This window comes from Salmo salar, chromosome 25 (assembly GCF_965601325.2).
Source record: "Salmo salar chromosome 25, fSalSal1, whole genome shotgun sequence".
Lineage (NCBI taxonomy): Eukaryota > Metazoa > Chordata > Actinopteri > Salmoniformes > Salmonidae > Salmo > Salmo salar.
The window spans coordinates 15,941,355-15,957,270 of record NC_138315.1 but is presented as its reverse complement, the minus strand read 5'-3'; the positions used below and the strand labels follow the sequence as shown (position 1 = coordinate 15,957,270).

The following is a 15,916-nucleotide window of genomic DNA, read 5'->3' as shown; positions in this document are numbered from 1 at the left end:
TGTGGTTCCTTTTATACTGGGTTAAAACAGAACTGATGGATACATGTTGTGGTAAAGTGCGGGTGTGGCTCTTCCTGCCGGGCCTTTCGGGGTGGAACAGGATGCCTGAAGACCGAATGTGACAATGAAAAGATGTCCTCTCTTTTTACTTCAAATAAACCTATACAAATCACTCAGTAAACTGCTCAATGGTAAAACGAGGCCAAGCTCTTGCCTCCACTACTTATGCTTTGTTTACTCTGTATTATTTTGCATAGTGGGACATGCAGGAGTTGGTCTTGAAACAACCCCTGGCCATTTAGATAGACACCGACCGGTGTCATTTTAAGATCAGAGATGACTATTTTTTATGATCATGGCCTTATTTCTATTACAGCATATTGGAGGACTCATTCATATTCCATTCACCCAGCTAAATATAACATTGGTAGGTTTAGGTTATTACATGACACTCATTTTCCCAATACCCATCGTGAGGTTGCTACAACCTAGCTTAAGAATGAAAGTTTACAACGTAAGTGCACAGGTCTAGACAAAAAATGTGAGTAATCAAGGTGACAATGACACATTCAATACAGCCTTGCACACTCTTGCCTGCATCTCACTGATCTAGGGTTTAATCGTTAGTCCAACAGTTGCAAATGAGACTATATATTGGACGTACAGTTGAAGTCAGAAGTTTACATACATCTTAGCCAAATACATTAAACTCAGTTTTTCACAATTCCTGACATTTAATCCTAGTAAAAAATCCATCTTAGGTCAGTTAGGATCACCACTTTATTTTAAGAATTGAAATGTCAGAATAATAGTAGAGAGAATGATTTATTTCAACTTTTATTTCTTTCATCACATTCCCAGTGGGTCAGAAGTTTACATACGCTCAATTAGTATTTGGTAGCATTGCCTTAAAATTGTTTAACTTAGGTCAAACGTTTCGGGTAGCTTTCCACAATACGTTGGGTGGATTTTGGCCCATTCCTCCTGACAGAGCTGGTGTATCTGAGTCAGGTTTGTAGGCCTCCTTGCTTGCACACGCATTTTCAGTTCTACCCACAAATTTTCTATAGGATTGAGGTCAGAGCTTTGTGATGGCCACTCCAATACCTTGACTTTGTTGTCCTTAAGCCATTTTGCCACAACTTTGGAAGTATTCTTGGGGTCATTGTCCATTTGGAAGACCCATTTGTGACTTCCTGATGTCTTGAGATGTTGCTTTAATATATCCACATAATTTTCCATCCTCATGACGCCATCTATTTTGTGAAGTGCACCAGTCTCGCCTGCATCAAAGCACCCCCACAACATGATGCTGCCACCCCCGTGCTTCACGATTGGGATGGTGTTATTCGGCTTGCAAGCCTCCCCCTTTTTCCTCCAAACATAACTATGGTCATTGTGGCCAAACAATTCTATTTTTGTTTCATCAGACCAGAGGACATTTCTCCAAAAACTACGATCTTTGTCCCCATGTGCAGTTGCAAACCGTAGTCTGGCTTTTTAATGGCGGTTTTGGAGCAGTGACTTCTTCCTTGCTGAGCGGCCTTTCAGGTTATGTCAATATAGGACTTGTTTTACTGTGGATATAGATACTTTTGTACCTGTTTCCTCCAGCATCTTCACAAGGTCCTTTGCTGTTGTTCTGGGATTGATTTGCACTTTTCACACCAAAAAACGTTCATCTTGGAAAGACAGTACCGTGCAGTATCGAAGAGCCCTCACTGCTGCTCGATCATCCTATTTTTCCAACTTAATTGAGGAAAATAAGAACAATCCGAAATTTATTTTTGATACTGTCGCAAAGCTAACTAAAAAGCAGCATTCCCCAAGAGAGGATGGCTTTCACTTCAGCAGTAATAAATTCATGAACTTCTTTGAGGAAAAGATCATGATCATTAGAAAGCAAATTACGGACTCCTCTTTAAATCAGCGTATTCCTCCAAAGCTCCGTTGTCCTGAGTCTGCACAACTCTGCCAGGACCTAGGATCAAGGGAGACACTAAAGTGTTTTAGTACTATATCTCTTGACACAATGATGAAAATAATCATGGCCTCTAAGCCTTTAAGCTGCATACTGGACCCAATTCCAACTAAACTACTGAAAGAGCTGCTTCCTGTGCTTGGCCCTCCTATGTTGAACATAATAAACAGCTCTCTATCCACCAGATGTGTACCAAACTCACTAAAAGTGGCAGTAATAAAGCCTCTCTTGAAAAAGCCAAACCTTGACCCAGAAAATATAAAAAACTATCGGCCTATATCGAATCTTCCATTCCTCTCAAACATTTTACAAAAAGCTGTTGTGCAGCAACTCACTGCCTTCCTGAAGACAAACAATGTATACAAAACGCTTCAGTCTGGTTTTAGACCCCATCATAGCACTGAGACTGCACTTGTGAAGATGGTAAATTACCTTTTAATGATGTCAGACTGAGGCTCTGCATCTGTCCTCGTGCTCCTAGATCTTAGTGCTGCTTTTGATACCATCGATCACCACATTCTTTTGGAGAGATTGGAAACCCAAATTGGTCTACACGGACAAGTTCTGGCCTGGTTTAGATCTTATCTGTCGGAAAGATATCAGATTGTCTCTGTGAATGGTTTGTCCTCTGACAAATCAACTGTAAATTTCGGTGTTCCTCAAGGTTCCGTTTTAGGACCACTATTGTTTTCACTATATATTTTACCTCTTGGGGATGTCATTCGAAAACATAATGTTAAATTTCATTGCTATGCGGATGACACACAGCTGTACATTTCAATGAAACATGGTGAAGCTCCAAAATTGCCCTCGCTAGAAGCCTGTGTTTCAGACATAAGGAAGTGGATGGCTGCAAACGTTCTACTTTTAAACTCGGACAAAACAGAGATGCTTGTTCTAGGTCCCAAGAAACATAGAGATCTTCTATTAAATCTGACAATTAATCTTGATGGTTGTACAGTCGTCTCAAATAAAACTGTGAAGGACCTCGGCGTTACTCTGGACCCTGATCTCTCTTTTGAAGAACATATCAAGACTGTTTCAAGGGTAGCTTTTTCCATCTACATAACATTGCAAAAATCTGAATCTTTCTGTCCACAAATGATGCAGAAAAATTAATCCATGCTTTTGTAACTTCTAGGTTGGACTACTGCAATGCTCTACTTTCCGGCAACCCGGATAAAGCACTAAATAGACTTCAGTTAGTGCTAAATACGGCTGCTAGAATCCTGACTAGAACCAAAAAATGTGATCATATTACTCCAGGGTTAGCCTCCCTACACTGGCTTCCTGTTAAGGCAAGGGCTGATTTCAAGGTTTTACTGCTAACCTACAAAGCATTTGGTCCTGCCATACATACCTACACGTACGCTACGGTCACAAAACGCAGGCCTCCTAATTGTCCCTATAATTTCTAAGCAAACAGCTGGAGGCAGGGCTTTCTCCTATAGAGCTCCATTTTTATGGAATGGTCTGCCTACCCATGTGAGAGATGCAGACTTGGTCTCAACCTTTAAGTCTTTACTGAAGACTCATCTCTTCAGTGGGTCCTATGATTGAGTGTAGTCTGGCCCAGGAGTGTGAAGGTGAACGGAAAGGCTCTGGAGCAACGAACCGCCCTTGCTGTCTCTGCCTGGCCGGTTCCCCTCTCTCCACTGAGATTCTCTGCCTCTAACCCTATTACAGGGGCTGAGTCACTTATTGGTGTTCTTCCATGCCGTCCCTAGGAGGGGTGCATCACTTGAGTGGGTTGAGTCACTGACGTGGTCTTCCTGTCTGGGTTGGCGCCCCCCCTTGGGTTGTGCCGTGGCGGAGATCTTTGTGGGCTATACTCGGCCTTGTCTCAGGATGGTAAGTTGGTGCTTGAAGTTTTCCCTCTAGTGGTGTGGGGGCTGTGCTTTGGCAAAGTGGGTGGGGTTTTATCCTTCCTGTTTGACCCTATCCAGGGGTATCGTCAGATGGGGCCACAGTGTCTCCTGACCCCTCCTGTCTCAGCCTCCAGTATTTATGCTGCAGTAGTTTATGTGTCGGGGGGCTACGGTCAGTCTGTTATATCTGGAGTATTTCTCTTGTCTTATCCGGTGTCCTGTGTGAATTTAAGTATGCTCTCTCTAATTCTCTCTTTCTCTCTTTCTTTCTTTCTTTCTTTCTTTCTTTCTTTCTTTCTTTCTTTCTTTCTTTCTTTCTTTCTCTCTCTCTGAGGACCTGAGCCCAAGGACCATGCCTCAGGACTACCTGACATGATGACTCCTTGCTGTCCCCAGTCCACCTGGCCGTGCTGCTGCTCCAGTTTCAACTGTTCTGCCTGCGGCTATGGAACCCTGACCTGTTCCAGACCTGCTGTTTTCAACTCTCTAGAGACAGCAGGAGCGGTAGAGATCCTCTCAATGATCGGCTATGAAAAGCCAACTGACATTTACTCTTGAGGTGCTGACTTGTTGCACCCTTGACAACTGTGATTATTATTATTTGACCATGCTGGTCATTTATGAACATTTGAACATCTTGGCCATGTTCTGTTATAATCTCTACCCGGCACAGCCAGAAGAGGACTGGCCACCCCTCATAGCCTGGTTCCTTTCTAGGTTTCTTCCTAGGTTTTGGCCTTTCTAGGGAGTTTTTCCTAGCCACCGTGCTTCTACACCTGCATTGCTTGCTGTTTGGGGTTTTAGGCTGGGTTTCTGTACAGCACTTTGAGATATCAGCTGATGTAAGAAGGGCTATATAAATAAATTTGATTTGATTTGATCTATAGGAGACAGAATACTTCTCCTTCCTGAACGGTATGACGGCTGCGTGGTCCAATGGTGTTTGTACTTGCACACTATTATTTGTACAGATGAACGTGGTACCTTTAGGCGTTTGGAAATTGCTCCCAAGGATGAACCAGACTTGTGGAGGTCTACAATTGTTTTTCTGAGGTCTTGGCTGATTTCTTTTGATTTTTCCATGATGTCAAGCAAAGAGGCACTGAGTTTGAAGGTAGGCCTTGAAATACATCCACAGGTACACCTCCGATAGGCTAATTGACATAATTTGAGTCAATCAGAAGCTTCTAAAGCCATGACATTTTCTGGAATTTTCCAAGCTGTTTAAAGGCACAGTCAACTTCTGACCCACTGGAATTGTGATTCAGTGAGTTATAAGTGAAATAATCTGTCTGTAAACAATTGTTGGAAAAATTACTTGTGTCTTGCACAAAGTAGATGTCCTAACCGACTTTCCAAAACTATAGTTTGTTAATAACAAGAAATTTGTGGAGAGATTGAAAAACTAGTTTTAATGACTCCAACCTAAGTGTATGTAAACTTCCGACTTCAACTGTATACAGTTATGTTTATCCCCTTCCGTTTAACAAACGTTTTTCAGTGGAATGAATACACCCCTGATCACATGCAAACACAGTTCACTGTTATAGCAGCCACATACAATCAGCATAATTCCTTCTCGCGTCTATGCGCTCTCTTCCTCCCACCTTTTCCCTTGCTTGTGGACTTCCGTGCACAACACATCAGCTGTCTGTGACCAGGCGAAAAAACCTTTCCAAGGCAAACCTTCATACCATAACCACTACACACAGCCTACATTGTAGTCACTATATTAGCTAACGTCATAGTCAACATTGCTACTAGAACTAATGCGTTAGACGACCCGCTACAATCATGCAGTACATACAGTATACTGTCAGCAAGCAGTTTAGCAGTTACACCACTTAAACTTACCTTGAGTTGGAAAAGTTCCAGTGTTGGATAGCCATAGCCAGCTAGCTAACATAGCATCCCTCTCTGTTTGCGTAGGCTAAACTAGCTAGCTGCAGTCGCTGGCTAAGTAAGTGAAAGTGGGAAAAATACAATGAAATATAGCTATCTATCTCTCGTTCTCTCTCTTGCTTTCATCTTCATTTTTTAAGAAATGAATTTGTTCAAAACTGTTCAACTATTGTCTTTCTCTTTGAATCAACTATTCACCAGATGTTATGCACTGCAGTGATATCTATCTGTAGTTTATGCTTTCGGTACTAAATTAATTCTCTGATCCTTTGATGGGGTGACATGTCACTTTATGCTGTAAGAGCTCTGATAGGTTGCAGGACGTCCTCCGGAGGTTTTCATAATTACTGTGTAAATCCATGGAAGGGGGTGAGAACCATGAGCCTGCTAGATTTTTGTATTGAAGTCAATATACCCAGAGGACAGAAACTAGCTGTCCTCTGGCTACACCATGGTGCTACCCCACTGAGTGCTGTTGAAACTACTGTAGACCTTCTTTGCAAAACAGTCTTTTAATCAATTATTTGGTGACGTGAATATATTTTGTATAGTTTTATCTTAATGTTTCACTATTTTTATTTTTATGAAATTCACTGAGGAGATTGGTCCTCCCCTTCCTCGTCAGAGGAGCCTCCACTGCTGTAAACACTCATTTCTTACTGGATTGAGTTAGAAAACAGGTGACCAATCGAAGTAGGGTCTTCAATACCAGTTGTTAACAGTTTCTCTATCTCAGCCATCATCTTTTTCTAACTCTCTCATATTCTGCATGATCTTCTTTCCTTTATCCTAAAAATAATACGAATCCAAAATTAAGCCAAATATTCGCTTAAACTTTAAAGAGTTAAGATGTACTGTATAGATTTGGAAAGGTTTTGTACCATGGTGATATCAATGATGCAGCCACCACCCCCACCTGATGTTTGACAAACAGTGGATGTTTGTGATGTGGCTTGCTCTGGAAGCGAGGTATCTTCTTCGCAGTGTCATCAGGACCATAACCTAGAGTGCTATTCTGCTTCAACTGTTTAATGTCTTTCACAAAGACAAAAGGTTTGAAAACCGACCTGTTGGGTGAGAAAGGATCCTTAATTTACATACATTTGCATAAACTTGAGATGGAACAATAACATGGCTAGGTAGGGTGTGTGAGCGGTGGCCAGCTCCATACTGTACCTCTCAGGGTCAGGAGTTCCAGTGATGTAGTGCACCCCCGGCAGGTTGGGGTCTGTTAGTACGACAGACACCATGCTTCCTGTTGTCATAAAAATCCCCTCCATGTTGATGCCACTCTCCTTGTCCCTCAGGATATCCATCATCGTCTCAGCAGTGATACGTCCTAAATACTCAGATTCATTGTCAATAGTTCGCAAGCTATATGGATTCAATGCTGTTTCAAATTATCCCATCAAACTCAATTCTTCTACACTTGACTCAAACAACTAAACCTAAAGACGTACATAATCTTCATATTTAACCATCTAACCTTTGCTTCTCTCCAGTAGGTTCCGCACTTCACAGTAACGGCTGCCAGAGGTCTCTATTCTGGCTGTAGTCATGAAAGAGTACGTCTCAGCGAAACTGAACGGGGCCTTCCCATCCCACCAGCCTTGGCTCTTGGCATACTCCCAGGGTGTTCCTTGTCTATCTTGGTTGTTATTGAGTACTGATAGGAGATATTACGATACAGAGGATACAACATATTATCAACAAAAAAACTGTTATTGCTCAGTCTGCAAGTTTTCAAGTTGGGCAAACTCAAACCCAGATAGCTAATTAATTTCCACTCTCTCTGCTGCCCAGTACTTCCCAGACGTCTCAATCATCCAGGCCTCAGTATTGTCTGAGATGAGGAAGCTATTGTGGTAGGCAAAGCCAGACTGGTCCTCCATGCAATTTCTCCAGCAGCTCTGCCTTCTCAGCAGTCTCAGCTCTCTCCAGACCAAGTGTGCAAGACATACCCATCACATCGATGAGTCCTCATTCTTTGCAACCTTGTCCCCATTATTTGCTTCATAGTGCAATGCATTTTTATTTTACAAGCAATAATTAACAAATACCGGAGCAATACTTAGTTGAAGAATAACAAACTACAGACAGGAACATATACTGCACAGTATTTTTGTTATTTTGGCTCTGTACTCCAGCACCTTGAAGTGATAATGATGAAGAGGTCACATTTACATTTTAGTAATTTAGCATATGCTCTTATCCAGAGAGAGTGCATACATTTTCATAGTTTTTTTCTATACTGGTCCCCCCCATGGGCATCGAACCTTGGCGTTGCAAGTGCCATGCTCTACCAACTGATTCACACGGGACAGGTTAAAGTGCAGACTGGCAGCTTTAATTTGAGGATATTTTCATCCATATCGGGTGAACTGTTTAGCAATTACAGCACTTTTTGTACATAGTCACCCCATTTTAGGGGACCAAAAGTATTGGGACAAATTCACTTACATGTGTATTACAGTGGTCAAAAGTGTAGTATTTGGTCTAATAGCACGCAACAACTACATCAAGCTTGTGACTACTAATTTGTTGGCTGCATTTGCTGTTTGTTTTGGTTGTGTTTCAGATTATTTTGTGCCCAATCGAAATGAATGGTTAATAATGTATTGTGGCATTTTGAAGTCGCTTTTATTGTAAATAAGAATAGAATATGTTTCTAAACACTGCTACATTCATGTGAATGTAACCATGATTACTGATCATCCTGAATTAATCGTGAATGATGATGAGTAAGAAAGTTAGATGCAGAAATACCATACCCCCCCAAAAGAAACGCTAACATTGCGTTATTGTTTCATGTGTAACTCTGTGTTGTTATATGTGTCGAACTGCTTTGCTTTATCTTGGCCAGGTCGCAGCTGTAAATGAGAACTTGTTCTCAACTGGCCTACCTGGTTAAAAAAAAGGTGAAATAAATAAATAAATATATATATTGTAATGGTAAAGAGGTTACCGTGTCCTGAGGGTATGATATTTGTCTGTAACTTTCTCACTCCTCATTATTCACAATTCATTCAGGATTATTCATAATCATGGCAGAATCCACATAAAAGTAGACGTGTTTAGAAACATATTCTATTTTTGTTTAAAAATAAAAGTGACAATACATTATTTACCATTACTTTCTATTGGGCACAAAATAATCTGAAACACAACCCAAAAAACAGCAACTGCATCCAACAAATTTGTAGTCACAAGCTTGATGTAGTTTTTGGTGCTATGAATATGGGACCAAATACTACATTTTTGTCTACTTTAATACAGATGTAAGTGAATTTGCCCCAATACTTTTGGTCCCCTAAAATGGGGGGACTATGCACAAAAAGTGTTGTGATTTCTAAACGGTTCACCCGATATGTATGAAAATATCCTCAAATTAAATCTGACAGTCTGTACTTTATCCTCATAGTCATTGTATCATTTCAAATCCAAAGTGCTTAAGTACAGAGCCAAAAAAACAAGAAAAATCACTATCCCAATACTTTTGGAGCTCAGATGGCAGATAACGTTATTCGCTTGTCAAAATCCAGCAGCCAAGTACCGGATCACAAATTGTAGACGACAATATCGTTTTTACTTTCAGTTTATTTAGTTATTTACCAGATTTCACTAGTGCGCAATTTATGAACGTTGTGAACACTTCAGTGTTGTTGGTGGTACGTCAGAGGTCACGCACAGAGCTGACCCGGAAGAAGATTTGAACCACATTGTTTTGTTTTTCTCAGCGCGGGCAAGCCAACATTTGGCTTTTAATCACCTAACTAATTATTCTTCAACCATTGGGAAGTAATTTGCTAATTGTAAGTGCAAGAAAGATTGTCCATCCTGCATCGAAGTCAAATATAAAAAAAAAAGGTAACGTTCGGTGGCTAAATATTTGTTCTAGCCTTCCTCACTAGTAAGTAACCTATAGTAACTAGTTTAGCTACCTAACAGTTGGTTGTAGATATTCTAATGATCTGTGGCTACAGAACATGTTCCAGATACATTTGATCTCCATTGTTCCATCTATGCCTTTACATATGACTTTTTATTCGCCTCTCATTATTTCCCCACTGAAAGATATTGTAGCGAACGGGTGCAAACTCGGGTCGCAGGAGTAAAAGGCAAACATCCAACGCTTCGCGCCATTTAAACTGGGTTAACCCACTTCTTGGGAATTGTAATGTATATTATAAACTGGTTGGTTCGAGCCCTGAATGCTGATTGCCTGACAGCCGTGGAATATCAGACCGTATACCACGGGTATGACAAAACACTTATTTGTAATGCTCTAATTACGTTGGTAAACAGTTTTATAATTGCAATAAGGCACCTCTGGGGTTTGTGATATATGGCCAATATACCACGGCTAAGGGCTGTGTCCAGGCAGTGGCGGTTCTAGACCATTTCAACTGGGGGTGCCAAGCTGGGGCCAGTTGTACTGTTAGAGGGGCCAGTTACATTAGATGTTATTGTTGTCATATCGTTTTCTTCACGGCATTACAGGCAAAAGACCATGTTCCTCGTTGCCACTGTCTAATAACGGATGTAAAAAAAGAATGATAGCAAAAATTGTATGTAAAAATTATTTCATACTCCACATTTAGGGGGGGGCCACAAGGGGGTCCAAAATTGTTGTCACAGGGGCACTGCCCCTGGGAGATGATTGTGTGAAGAATGGTCTCAACTTCATGTATGAAGCTCCATCTGGGGCAGACAAAGGTAACTACATCCATGTTGGTTCTGCATCTTTACCACTCCTTCCACCCACACTCTGCAGTCTACTGAGAAGAGGAGACCAAGGAGGTACAATGTTTAATAAGAGTCCCTCTCTTGTTCACAGTTGCATACTTGTCTCTCAAAGCAAGCATTGCGAGTTTGGTAAATGTTGTAGATTGAAAGGCATGTGTTAGTTTATTATTGTTCAAAATGTTACATTTCTATATTATTTTACAGGAAGGAGAATCAGAATACAAGTTTGAGTGGCAAAAGACGTCCCCTCGAGAAGTAAGTAGCTAATTGTGTTGATCAACATAAATATTCAGATGACTTGAGTCCTCCTATTAGAGGTTACCTTTGCATTTGGTGATACTTTCGCTTTCATCTTTTTAGGTATGCCAAGGATGACATGGCTATTAGGGATCAACCATATGGAATTCAGGTGAATATATGAAACTTCTGTGTATATTGTGCAGTTTTCCCATTTGTGTTGAATTAACTTATGACATACCTATTCATGACAATCTACTGTTACGTGTGACTACCCTCATTGCTAGGCTAAATATTGTCCTATTAACAAAATACTTGTGTTGCATTTGACACTTGGTGGTGCTAAAGTCAAAGGATGATATCTAACTCGGGATAACGATGTGTTTATTTACATTATGGCAGGTGTCTGTGTAGTGTATATATGCTTTGCTTGTCGTCGTCGCAGTTGCGTTGTATGGGAGGTGTTATAAGTGATGGAATGAATGGATTTAAGCCCAGTCTAATGACCTGTGATTCTCAGGTGCGCAATGTGAGATGCATCATGTGTCACAAATAGGGCCATGTGAATACAGACAGTGCCCTCTCTTCGGCCTGTCTGGGATCAATGCCAGCGCTGCGCCCACAGAGGAAGCGGGTACAAATAACAATCTGACCTACCTGGATGAATAGAGGAAACAAGTTGACTGGTAATTCCAAATAATATTTCGCAGATGTAGCTAATGGTTTATTTTAAACTAAATGTTATCAAGTTTTTTTTCTTCTTCATATTTTCATTCTCAACAATAAAATCCTGACTTTGAAATCATTTGAATAAAGAACTTTATGGTGCAGCTATTGCAGACAAATTGCAACAATAATGTGTCTCAATAGAATGGGCATTCAGTATTACATTGGATATTTGTGGTAACTCGATAGTTGTAGCAGTAGTTGCCATCACTCCTGGTGTCCTGTAGAACTTCCAGAGTGGAGCTGGTTCTGACTCCTACAATCAGGAAGTGAAGTAGTAAAGTAATGTTTACAGAGGGAGAGTCCTGCGCATGGAGTTGATGGTGGAGGGCGATAATGGAGCCCCTCCTGTGCTGGGAGAAAAATGCATTTATTGTGTATTCTGATTCCCCTAACCACTGCTTTGGGAGAATGATATTGTATGATTTGCTCAGCCTGAAGACGAGTGAGTTGATTTGGTGTCCCTTTCTGTTAACAAAGCCGGCCCTGAATTCCCCACTGTGGAAGCAGTGGCGGATGTGGACAGACGTCAATGGGACTTTGAGGCTGTGATTTGTGTTAACAGGTCCGTCGATGCACCCCTCCGAGTTAATGGCAGAGATGCGAAACAGTGGGTTTGCCCTGAAGAAATATGTCCTTGGAAGAAATTCTACTGTTTGTGATCCATCGCAGGTAATCTTCTGTTCTTCCCCACATGAAGAAAAAGACCAACAATATCCATGGCAGATCCCCGGTCTAAATGTGATTGCTGCAAAATGGCCAATTATCAGAGTAAACCACCGAGCTCTTCCAGTCGCTGCAAGTTTAGTCAATTGGGCAGATGTGATGAGACTAACTGCTAAAATTATAGGAGTGTTGCAACACCAGATGTAGCAATATATAGTTTAACCCCCACCCCAAATAATCTCCCCTCAAACAGAAATCAGCAGAGATTATTCTGCTCTTACTTGCTTCGCTTCTAACCATTTGTGACATCTCTTCTTCATGAGGTTTTATTCATGTTTTGTTAGCGTTTGATGCATGCTTTTTTACATTTTCATTGTTTGATTTATTAGGAATTGTTTTTATGCTATAGGAGTATGTTGTCGATGAAGAAGAGGAGGATCCTGAGGTTGAATTCCTGAAGTCGTTGACCACTAAACAGGAAGAGAAGCTCCTCAGGTAGGAGAGCACCACCATTCATACGTTTAGTTGTTTTGAATATAATATGCTTATTGTAAAATAAGACAAAAAGATTAACCCGAACAACTAATATAACAATTTGTTTTCATTTTAAAGGAAACTTGATCGTCTACAAAAGAAGACGAGTGAAGGAATCAGAAGAAGAACCGTGATAGTAGTGACAGCTCTAGTGGAAGTAGCAGCAGTGACTCAGGCTGACAGCTCTAGTGGAAGTAGCAGCAGTGACTCAGGCTGACAGCTCTAGTGGAAGTAGCAGCAGTGACTCAGGCTGACAGCTCTAGTGGAAGTAGCAGCGGTGACTCAGGCTGACAGCTCTAGTGGAAGTAGCAGCGGTGACTCAGGCTGACAGCTCTAGTGGAAGTAGCAGCGGTGACTCAGGCTGACAGCTCTAGTGGAAGTAGCAGCAGTGACTCAGGCTGACAGCTCTAGTGGAAGTAGCAGCAGTGACTCAGGCTGACAGCTCTAGTGGAAGTAGCAGCAGTGACTCAGGCTGACAGCTCTAGTGGAAGTAGCAGCAGTGACTCAGGCTGACAGCTCTAGTGGAAGTAGCAGCAGTGACTCAGGCTGACAGCTCTAGTGGAAGTAGCAGCAGTGACTCAGGCTGACAGCTCTAGTGGAAGTAGCAGCAGTGACTCAGGCTGACAGCTCTAGTGGAAGTAGCAGCAGTGACTCAGGCTGACAGCTCTAGTGGAAGTAGCAGCGGTGACTCAGGCTGACAGCTCTAGTGGAAGTAGCATCGGTGACTCAGGCTGACAGCTCTAGTGGAAGTAGCAGCGGTGACTCAGGCTGACAGCTCTAGTGGAAGTAGCAGCGGTGACTCAGGCTGACAGCTCTAGTGGAAGTAGCAGCGGTGACTCAGGCTGACAGCTCTAGTGGAAGTAGCAGCGGTGACTCAGGCTGACAGCTCTAGTGGAAGTAGCAGCAGTGACTCAGGCTGACAGCTCTAGTGGAAGTAGCAGCAGTGACTCAGGCTGACAGCTCTAGTGGAAGTAGCAGCAGTGACTCAGGCTGACAGCTCTAGTGGAAGTAGCAGCAGTGACTCAGGCTGACAGCTCTAGTGGAAGTAGAAGCAGTGACTCAGGCTGACAGCTCTAGTGGAAGTAGCAGCAGTGACTCAGGCTGACAGCTCTAGTGGAAGTAGCAGCGGTGACTCAGGCTGACAGCTCTAGTGGAAGTAGCAGCAGTGACTCAGGCTGACAGCTCTAGTGGAAGTAGCAGCTGTGACTCAGGCTGACAGCTCTAGTGGAAGTAGCAGCAGTGACTCAGGCTGACAGCTCTAGTGGAAGTAGCAGCAGTGACTCAGGCTGACAGCTCTAGTGGAAGTAGCAGCAGTGACTCAGGCTGACAGCTCTAGTGGAAGTAGCAGCAGTGACTCAGGCTGACAGCTCTAGTGGAAGTAGCAGCAGTGACTCAGGCTGACAGCTCTAGTGGAAGTAGCAGCAGTGACTCAGGCTGACAGCTCTAGTGGAAGTAGCAGCAGTGACTCAGGCTGACAGCTCTAGTGGAAGTCGCAGCAGTGACTCAGGCTGACAGCTCTAGTGGAAGTAGCAGCTGTGACTCAGACTGACAGCTCTAGTGACAGTAGCAGCAGTGACTTGACTGACAGCTCTAGTGACAGTAGCAGCAGTGACTTGACTGACAGCTCTAGTGACAGTAGCAGCAGTGACTTGACTGACAGCTCCAGTGACAGTAGCAGCAGTGACTTGACTGACAGCTCCAGTGAAAGTAGCAGCAGCAGTGACTTGACTGACAGCTCCAGTGAAAGTAGCAGCAGCAGTGACTTGACTGACAGCTCCAGTGACAGTAGCAGCAGTGACTTGACTGACAGCTCCAGTGACAGTAGCAGCAGTGACTTGACTGACAGCTCCAGTGACAGTAGCAGCAGTGACTTGACTGACAGCTCCAGTGACAGTAGCAGCAGTGACTTGACTGACAGCTCTAGTGACAGTAGCAGCAGTGACTTGACTGACAGCTCCAGTGAAAGTAGCAGCAGCAGTGACTTGACTGACAGCTCCAGTGAAAGTAGCAGCAGCAGTGACTACGAGTCAGAAGAGAAAGAAGAAGGGGCAAGAGAAAGGACTCCTGTCGTGATGACAACACTGAGAGTGATGGATGAGTAAGACCAGGCCCAACCTCCAGACAGAAACAGCACAAAGATGATACCAGAGAGGAGAAAGAAACAGTAGAGATGAGACACGACAGCGGGGAGAGGCGGAGAACCAGCAGCAGCTCCCAGCCTGGCCCAGACAAGCAGAAGGAGAGAGATATATAAAGACAAGGTTCACAGTTGAGGCAAACAGTAGAAGAGAGATGGATAGAAGGAGGAGCAGAGATGGAGCAAAGAATAAAGGCGCTGCAAAGGGAGGAGTAGGATCCTAGATTGAGGGAGGGAGAGAGAGGGGAGGCTAAGGGAGGAGCAGAGGGAGGGAGAAAAGAGCCAGAGGGAGAGCTGAGAGAAAGCACTGAACTGTGAGAGTAGACAATCTTACAAAGTGGGCCATTGAAACCATTTTATTTTGCTGATGCAAACATTTTTGACACGAAATTGTGATGGGTTTTAAAGGTTTTATGATGCTATCGTTAATATGTACATTTTTCTTGATGGGCCCACTTATTAAACAAATGCATAGAAACCAAAGTTTTAGTAACACCATGTTTTGGTGTTACATGCTAGTTGGCTGCTACAAAAGAAAGAGTGCAGGGGCGTATTCATTATGCCGATTCTGTTGCAAAATGTTGAGCAGAAGTAAATGGAATGAAACGGGGAGGGGCCTACCTGAATTTGAACTGTTCAAAATGTTCCATTTTGCTACTGTTAGGACTAGTGATTACACCCCTGCTCCTCAAATAATTCTTATGTTCATCCACTAGAGGGCAGCAGAAGACCTCAAATAACTTGAACCACAGAAATATTTTGCATTCGTCAGATTATTGAACAAATGCATGTCTTGCATGCGCTATTATTCATGGTTGTCACTTTAGTCCAGAGAACCCTCTTCAGAGAATACTATTAAAAAAATATATATTGTACCTCGAACTTTAAATATAGTAAACTGTGCTCACATGGATTTGACCGTACTTCATTACATGTGTTACAAGTCTAGCCTAATTATGTAGGCTTGTTTGAAAGTGGTCTTCTGGAAGTGGCCTAAGCGGGAGCATGGTTGACTGATGACAATCAATCTGTGATTGTTCATTATGCGACGCATAAGATTAGGCCTGCGTGAGTGATTAGTGTGGAGTCATCAAGTTTGTTTCAAATATTTCATACTGA

At 42.6% G+C, this 15,916-nt stretch overlaps 1 long non-coding RNA gene and 1 pseudogene across 4 annotated transcripts; one reads left to right on the top strand and one right to left on the bottom strand.

Annotated features, from left to right (window-relative positions):
* Positions 1-6,341: 6,341 nt before the first annotated feature.
* LOC106586081 (secernin-3-like) lies at positions 6,342-7,716 on the bottom strand (annotated as a pseudogene).
* Positions 7,717-9,436: 1,720 nt separating this feature from the next.
* LOC106586241 (corepressor of RBPJ and splicing regulator) lies at positions 9,437-15,710 on the top strand. 4 transcript variants are annotated; one of them, XR_014382616.1, is made up of 7 exons: positions 9,437-10,467; positions 10,702-10,752; positions 10,858-10,906; positions 11,255-11,420; positions 12,026-12,132; positions 12,536-12,621; positions 12,739-15,710. It is a non-coding gene; the product is annotated as a corepressor of RBPJ and splicing regulator (long non-coding RNA). The 4 variants fall into 4 exon arrangements; XR_014382617.1 differs by having other exon boundaries at positions 9,437-10,551; positions 11,291-11,420; XR_014382615.1 differs by having other exon boundaries at positions 9,437-10,551.
* Positions 15,711-15,916: the final 206 nt, after the last annotated feature.